This window comes from Oncorhynchus mykiss, chromosome 8 (genome assembly GCF_013265735.2).
Source record: "Oncorhynchus mykiss isolate Arlee chromosome 8, USDA_OmykA_1.1, whole genome shotgun sequence".
In the NCBI taxonomy this organism is placed as follows: Eukaryota; Metazoa; Chordata; class Actinopteri; order Salmoniformes; family Salmonidae; genus Oncorhynchus; species Oncorhynchus mykiss.
Genome location: NC_048572.1, coordinates 88852809 through 88862384, shown reverse-complemented (window position 1 = coordinate 88862384; position 9576 = coordinate 88852809).

The window sequence follows — 9576 nt, the reverse complement described above, 5'->3', positions numbered from 1 at the left end:
GGAATGTAATCATGATCTGCCTAAGAACAGGTCTGTATGGAGGAATGTAATCAGGATCTGCCTAAGAACAGGTCTGTATTGAGGAATGTAATCATGATCTGCCTAAGAACAGGTCTGTATTGAGGAATGCAATCATGATCTACCTAAGAACAGGTCTGTATTGAGGAATGTAATCATGATCTGCCTAAGAACAGGTCTGTATTGAGGAATGTAATCAGGATCTGCCTAAGAACAGGTCTGTATTGAGGAATGTAATCAGGATCTGCCTAAGAACAGGTCTGTATTGAGGAATGTAATCAGGATCTGCCTAAGAACAGGTCTGTATTGAGGAATGTAATCATGATCTGCCTAAGAACAGGTCTGTATATCATTATCATCAGTGATGTAAAGTACTTTAGTAAAAAATACTTTACAGTACTACTTAAGTAGTTTTATGGGATTATTATTATTACTCGATGTTCAGGGGGCAAAAGGGAGGACAAAAGGTGTTCCTAATCTTTTGTCCACTCAGTGTATATAATAATTTCTGTGTCCTTCAGGAGATGTGTGTTGATGTCCCATTTCTCCTCAAAATATCTGTTGTTTATGACATGTAAGAATTCCTCATTTTCTGTTCCATGTTTTTCTACAGCTTGTTTACGATCTCCATGTTGAATGATAAAGCAGGGGTCTGTCTTTTTCACCCCGCCCTCGGGGTGGCCGACGATGCAGATTCCACCCTCTAGAGACGGAAAGCTGAAGCTGTCAAGCAAGCTTGAAGGCAAGATGATGTCAGGATCTGAGCTAAGCTCCAGCAAAGCAAAGTCAACACAACCCAAATCAACTTTTCCATAGGCTACAACCTCACTTTGCACTGGTATCTGCTGCGTTCTCTCACCCAGGTCTTCAAAGTCAAACGTGACTGTTACCGATTGTTGTAGCTTGTTAGTTATCGGCTCATAGATTTGATGGACAACATGGGCGTTTGTAAGGATGAACTTTTTAAACAGAAGGAAGCCAGTTCCTTTTGGTGTCCCTTCAATTCTCACCTGACAAACAGAAGCACTCAGCTCCATTAGTCTCTTCACTTTCTTCACCTCTTGGAATCTCTGTGTTTTCTTTCCAAACTCTACTCTTAAGAATTGTTGCACGTCTGAAGGCTTTTTCAAATTCTCTCTCTCTTTCAAGTGATCTACCAAACCTGCATATTGGGAACGCAGGATGCTTAGGATCTCTTTAGAGTTTGGAATCTCTTGCCTTTTTTGCTTCACTACCAGAGAACTACCATCTTTTCCTGCCTCTTTTGACTGCAACTGTGTTTTAACTGTGTCTGTTGTGGTAGGACTCTGAGGAGAAAAATGTCTGAAAACACAACAGCCAGCTGGTCTGCACATGCTCTGAAGGGTGCGGCATGGGATGCGGCAGCTTTGCGAGGTTTAACGCGTTGGAATGACTTACATACATCTTCCGTGGAGACAGGAAGTACACAGCCCACTTCATCCTCAGTGGCTCTCCTCGGCAGTTCACAACCTTCGTTGAGAAAATGGTGTTCAGTTCATCCGGTAGCCCCGATGACATCTTTCCACACACTCTTGGCATTCTCTCAACCAGCTTCATGATGTAGTCACCTGGAATGCATTTCAATTAAGAAGTGTGACTTGTTAAAAGTTCATTTGTGTAATTTCTTTCCTTCTTAATGCATTTGAGCCAATCAGTTGTGTTGTGACAAGGGAGGGGTGGTATACAGAAGATAGCCCTATTTGATAAAAGACCAAGTCCATATGATGGCAAGAACCGCTTAAATGAGCAAAGAAAAACGACAGTCCATCATTACTTTAAGACATGGAGGTCAGTCAATGCGGAAAATGTAAAACATTTAGAAAATGTATTCAAGTGCAGTCTGGAAAACCATCAAGCATTTTGATGAAACTGTCTCTCATGCCACAGGAAAGGAAGACCCAGAGTTACCTCTGCTGCAGAGGATCAGTTCATTAGAGTTACCTGTCTCTCATGAGGACCGCCACAGGAAAGGAAGACCCAGAGTTACCTCTGCTGCAGAGGATCAGTTCATTAGAGTTACCTGTCTCTCATGAGGACCGCCACAGGAAAGGAAGACCCAGAGTTACCTCTGCTGCAGAGGACAAGTTCATTAGAGTTAACTGCACCTCAGATTGCAGCCCAAATAAATGCTTCACAGAGTTCAAGTAACAGACACAATCGCAACATCAACTGTTCAGAGGAGACTGCGTGAATCAGGCCTTCATGGTCGAATTGCTGCAAAGAATATAAAACTTTAAATGTATTTAGATTTTTTTTTGGTTTTGGTTACTACATGATTCCGTATGTGTTATTTCATAGTTTTGACGTCTTCACTATTATTATTTTAAATTGAGAAAAAAAGTAAAACATAAAGAATAACCCTGGAATGAGTCGGTGTGTCCAAACTCTTGACGGGTACTGTACATGTTAGTGTCACACATCTACTCCTAGTCCCTCTGTCCGGCGCTCAACGTCGCCTTTCTTCAAACCACCGGTCCTGGCAACCCATCACTACGCACACCTGGCAACCCATCACTACGCACACCTGGCAACCCATCACTACGCACACCTGACAACCCGTCACTACGCACACCTGGCAACCCATCACTACGCACACCTGGCAACCCGTCACTACGCACACCTGGCAACCCGTCACTACGCACACCTGGCAACCCATCACTACGCACACCTGGCAACCCATCACTACGCACACCTGGCAACCCGTCACTACGCACACCTGGCAACCCATCACTACGCACACCTGGCAACCCGTCACTACGCACACCTGGCAACCCGTCACTACGCACACCTGGCAACCCGTCACTACGCACACCTGGCAACCCGTCACTACGCACACCTGGCAACCCGTCACTACGCACACCTGGCAACCCATCACTACGCACACCTGGCAACCCGTCACTACGCACACCTGGCAACCCGTCACTACGCACACCTGGCAACCCGTCACTACGCACACCTGGCAACCCATCACTACGCACACCTGGCAACCCATCACTACGCACACCTGGCAACCCATCACTACGCACACCTGGCAACCCATCACTACGCACACCTGGCAACCCATCACTACGCACACCTGGCAACCCATCACTACGCACACCTGGCAACCCATCACTACGCACACCTGGCAACCCATCACTACGGACACCTGGCAACCCATCACTACGCACACCTGGCAACCCATCACTACGCACACCTGGCAACCCATCACTACGCACACCTGGCAACCCATCACTACGCACACCTGACAACCCATCACTACGCACACCTGGCAACCCATCACTACGTACACCTGGCAACCCATCACTACGTACACCTGGCAACCCATCACTACGCACACCTGGCAACCCATCACTATGCACACCTGGCAACCCATCACTACGCACACCTGGCAACCCATCACTACGCACACCTGACAACCCATCACTACGCACACCTGGCAACCCATCACTACGCACACCTGGCAACCCATCACTACGCACACCTGGCAACCCATCACTACGCACACCTGACAACCCATCACTACGCACACCTGGCAACCCATCACTACGTACACCTGGCAACCCATCACTACGTACACCTGGCAACCCATCACTACGCACACCTGGCAACCCATCACTATGCACACCTGGCAACCCATCACTACGTACACCTGGCAACCCATCACTACGGACACCTGGCAACCCATCACTACGCACACCTGGCAACCCATCACTACGCAGACCTGGACCGTATCACTTCCCTGATTAATTCCCCTATATCCGTTGTCATTTCCTGTGAGGGGTGGGAGGGCCAAGAGACCTGAGGTTTGAGCTTGGTTGGGTGGTTGGTTGAAGTTCCTCTTGCTGTTCTGTAGATAAACACCATGGTTTTGTAGTGGATGCAAGTTTTGACTGGAGGCCAGTAGAGTGTGAGGAGGAGCGGGGTGACATGAGAGAACTTGGGAAGGTTGAAAAACAGGCGGGCTGCAGTGTTCTGGATAAGTTGCAGGCCAACAGAGTTGCAGTTCTGGTCTACCTTCTACCTTCTGGTCTCTGCCACCAAGCCGGTCATCTCCATACGGGAGATGACAAGTGCCTGGATTAGGACCTGCGCTGCTTCCTGTGTGAGGTAGGGTCGTACTCTACGGCTGTTGTAGAGCGTGAACCTGCAGGAACGGTGTTTGCAGAGAACGACAGGGTGTTGTCCAGGGTCAAGCCAAGGTTCTTTGCACTCTGGGAGGGCGACACTGTGGAGTTGTCAACCGTGATCTCGTGGTCTTTAAGCGGCAGGCCTTCCCCGGGAGGAAGAGCAGCTCCATCTTGTCCAGGTTGAGCTTGAGGTGGTGGGCCGACATCCAACCTGAGATATCTGCCGGGCACGTAGAGATGCGTGTCGCCACCTGGGTGTCAGAACGGGGGAAGAAGGAAAGTACTTGTGTCGTCCGCATAGCAATGACAGGATTGACCACGTGTGGGCTATGACGACTACTAGTGATGGTAGAAGCAGTGGCGGTGGTTTAAGCCCAACTACTATCAATCAAATATTGTGATTGAGGGGGTGGGACTTCCGTCTAGGATTAGAATTTCACACCAGGATGTAAAATCACACCCAGTGTCATTTGACTATATTTGTTTTTTCAACAGGACCATGACCAACACACCTCCAGGCTGTGTAAGGGCTATTTGACCAAGAAGGATAGTGATGGAGTGCTGTGTCAGATGACCTGGCCTCCACAATCACCTGACCTCAACCCAATTGAGATGATTTGGGAGGAGATGGACCGCAGAGTGAAGGAAAAGCAGCCGACAAGTACTCAAGCATATGCAGGAGCTCCTTCAAGACTGTTGGAAAAGCATTCCCGGTGAAGCTGGTTGAGAGAATGCCAAGAGTGTGCAAAGCTGTCGCTGATGCAAAGGGTGGCTTCTTTGAAGAAACTAAACTAAAATATATTTTTATTCGTTTGACACTTTTTTGGTTACTACATGATTCCATATGTTATTTCATGGTTGATGTCTTCACTATTATTCTACAATTTAGTTTCTTTTTAAAAAACAACCTTGAAGTTGTTAACGTTTGACTGGTACTGTAGTTCAGTCTTCCATTAGGCCTATAGGAATCCCACTTTTGACTCTTACAAAAACGTACCATGGCACTTTAACTCATACGGTGGTATTGTAGGACTCATGGAAATGTGCCATGGTTTTAGCCTTGGCGTATGATGGTACTGCCATGCACCTAAATAACATGGTATTGCATCATACCGTGGTACCATGGTAGATATGGCTTATGGAAATACCATGGTTTTAAACCTGCATTATACATTCTACCCTGGTAACATACAATCATGATAAATGGTAGCAATAACTACATGGTACCATCTTAAATGTGTTAACATGCTACAACGGCAGTATAATCCATTAAATATATAAACCACCCACAAGGTCAAGAGGTCGGTTGGTATTGTATTGAACTAATACACCAGTATGGGCAAGTTTCTGATAGTCAGGCAGGTTACTATTGTTGGTCTGTAACATCCAATGGAAAGGGGTAAAACATTCTGGGGGGGGTGTGAGAGAACCTTCCGGACCATCGAATCTTATCGTGTTCATAGTACTCTAACCAAGGTTACTACAGCAACCAGTCCAGACACACCTTTCCTCCAATTACAAAAGCTCTAGAGATGGGCTGTCTTAGTGACAGTGAAAAGAACAATACTGATACATGTTAACCCTTGCAAGTCTTCTGGGGGTGAACTACTGTCCAAATATGCAATTCCATATAAAATTCATGTCATGTGTCAGTGTTTTTGATCACTCGGTTTGATGTACTCATTCAATTGAAAATGTGCTTAGAGTTTTGAAACTTGATGTGCTTAGAGTTGTGAAAGAGTTGTGATTCCCCACTGGGCCAGGTGTAAATGTTCTGGGAACTGCTTGTTGATTCCCCACTGGTCCAGGTGTAAATGCTCTGGGAACTGCTTGTTGATTCCCCACTGGTCCAGGTGTAAATGCTCTGACAACTGCTTGTTGATTCCCCACTGGGCCAGGTGTAAATGCTCTGGGAACTGCTTGTTGATTCCCCACTGGGCCAGGTGTGAATGTTCTGGGAACTGCTTGTTGATTCCCCACTGGGCCAGGTGAGAATGCTCTGACAACTGCTTGTTGATTCCCCACTGGGCCAGGTGAGAATGCTCTGGCCCAGTGGAGAATGCTTGTTGATTCCCCACTGGTCCAGGTGTGAATGCTCTGGGAACTGCTTGTTGATTCCCCACTGGGCCAGGTGAGAATGCTCTGGGAACTGCTTGTTGATTCCCCACTGGGCCAGGTGTGAATGCTCTGGAAACTGCTTGTTGATTCCCCACTGGGCCAGGTGTAAATGCTCTGGGAACTGCTTGTTGATTCCCCACTGAGCCAGGAGTGAATGCTCTGGGAACTGCTTGTTGATTCCCCACTGGGCCAGGTGGGAATGCTCTGGGAACTGCTTGTTGATTCCCCACTGGGCCAGGTGTAAATGCTCTGAGAACTGCTTGTTGATTCCCCACTGGGCCAGGTGTAAATGTTCTGGGAACTGCTTGTTGATTCCCCACTGAGCCAGGAGTGAATGCTCTGGGAACTGCTTGTTGATTCCCCACTGAGCCAGGAGTGAATGTTCTGGGAACTGCTTGTTGATTCCCCACTGAGCCAGGAGTGAATGCTCTGGGAACTGCTTGTTGATTCCCCACTGGGCCAGGTGTAAATGTTCTGGGAACTGCTTGTTGATTCCCCACTGAGCCAGGTGTGAATGCTCTGGGAACTGCTTGTTGATTCCCCACTGGTCCAGGTGAGAATGCTCTGGGAACTGCTTGTTGATTCCCCACTGGGCCAGGTGAGAATGCTCTGGGAACTGCTTGTTGATTCCCCACTGGGCCAGGTGTGAATGCTCTGGAAACTGCTTGTTGATTCCCCACTGGGCCAGGTGTAAATGCTCTGGGAACTGCTTGTTGATTCCCCACTGAGCCAGGAGTGAATGCTCTGGGAACTGCTTGTTGATTCCCCACTGGGCCAGGTGGGAATGCTCTGGGAACTGCTTGTTGATTCCCCACTGGGCCAGGTGTAAATGCTCTGAGAACTGCTTGTTGATTCCCCACTGGGCCAGGTGTAAATGTTCTGGGAACTGCTTGTTGATTCCCCACTGAGCCAGGAGTGAATGCTCTGGGAACTGCTTGTTGATTCCCCACTGAGCCAGGAGTGAATGTTCTGGGAACTGCTTGTTGATTCCCCACTGGGCCAGGTGTAAATGTTCTGGGAACTGCTTGTTGATTCCCCACTGAGCCAGGAGTGAATGCTCTGGGAACTGCTTGTTGATTCCCCACTGGGCCAGGTGTAATGTTCTGGGAACTGCTTGTTGATTCCCCACTGAGCCAGGTGTGAATGCTCTGGGAACTGCTTGTTGATTCCCCACTGGGCCAGGTGTGAATGCTCTGGGAGGCGTAAGTATACCCCCAACCAGTTTGATTACAATGTTGGATTTCAACCCCCCCCCCCCCCCCCCCAAAATACACCCCTTTCAAAAACAGTTGCAACAGGCCACCAACCAAAATCCTACCCTAAACACCAAACGTGTGTCAACAAGCCCAACCAAACCCCCCACCTACAAACTTGATCAAAAGTCACAATAGTCCTTAGCTTCCCCAAATACCACTGATCAAGAGCGTAACACATTTTTTTTTTGTCCCACAATTGACCAAGGACTCTACTTGATCCAAAATTGATTTTGTATTTTGTTTTTCCATATAGCCCGTAGTGGCTGTACGTAGACCTGTTGACAGGATTATACAACAAGCCCTCATACATGTCACCTGGGTCAGAAAAAATAACCACAGACTCAGCTGTCTGAAACTATCCCCTCGTGCCCCAACATGTCTGGATATAACTGAAGAACTCCTGGCAAACTTCATGTCTTCTTCATTTGGTCTGACCCGCTTGGTGGTACTGGGTGGACCAGACCTGTTGACCCGCTTGGTGGTACTGGGTAGACCAGACCTGTTGACCCGCTTGGTGGTACTGGGTGGACCAGACCTGTTGACCCGCTTGGTGGTACTGGGTAGACCAGACCTGTTGACCCGCTTGGTGGTACTGGGTAGACCAGACCTGTTGACCCGCTTGGTGGTACTGGTGGTAGACCAGACCTGTTGACCCGCTTGGTGGTACTGAGTAGACCAGACCTGTTGACCCGCTTGGTGGTACTGGGTAGACCAGACCTGTTGACCCGCTTGGTGGTACTGAGTAGACCAGACCTGTTGACCCGCTTGGTGGTACTGAGTAGACCAGACCTGTTGACCTGCTTGGTGGTACTGAGTAGACCAGACCTGTTGACCCGCTTGGTGGTACTGGGTAGACCAGACCTGTTGACCTGCTTGGTGGTACTGGGTAGACCAGACCTGTTGACCCGCTTGGCGGTACTGAGTAGACCAGACCTGTTGACCCGCTTGGTGGTACTGGGTAGACCAGACCTGTTGACCCGCTTGGTGGTACTGGGTAGACCAGACCTGTTGACCCGCTTGGTGGTACTGGGTGGACCAGACCTGTTGACCCGCTTGGTGGTACTGGGTAGACCAGACCTGTTGACCCGCTTGGTGGTACTGGGTGGACCAGACCTGTTGACCCGCTTGGTGGTACTGGGTAGACCAGACCTGTTGACCCGCTTGGTGGTACTGAGTAGACCAGACCTGTTGACCTGCTTGGTGGTACTGAGTAGACCAGACCTGTTGACCTGCTTGGTGGTACTGAGTAGACCAGACCTGTTGACCCGCTTGGTGGTACTGGGTGGACCAGACCTGTTGACCCGCTTGGTGGTACTGAGTAGACCAGACCTGTTGACCTGCTTGGTGGTACTGGGTGGACTAGACCTGTTGACCCGCTTGGTGGTACTGAGTAGACCAGACCTGTTGACCTGCTTGGTGGTACTGAGTAGACCAGACCTGTTGACCTGCTTGGTGGTACTGAGTAGACCAGACCTGTTGACCCGCTTGGTGGTACTGGGTGGACCAGACCTGTTGACCCGCTTGATGGTACTGAGTAGACCAGACCTGTTGACCCGCTTGGTGGTACTGGGTAGACCAGACCTGTTGACCTGCTTGGTGGTACTGGGTGGACCAGACCTGTTGACCCGCTTGGTGGTACTGAGTAGATCAGATCTGTTGACCCGCTTGGTGGTACTGAGTAGACCAGACCTGTTGACCTGCTTGGTGGTACTGAGTAGACCAGACCTGTTGACCCGCTTGGTGGTACTGGGTGGACCAGACCTGTTGACCCGCTTGATGGTACTGAGTAGACCAGACCTGTTGACCCGCTTGGTGGTACTGGGTAGACCAGACCTGTTGACCCGCTTGGTGGTACTGGGTGGACCAGACCTGTTGAACCGCTTGGTGGTACTGGGTAGACCAAACCTGTTGACCCGCTTGGTGGTACTGAGTAGACCAGACCTGTTGACCCGCTTGGTGGTACTGGTGGTAGACCAGACCTGTTGACCCGCTTGGTGGTACTGAGTAGACCAGACCTGTTGACCCGCTTGGTG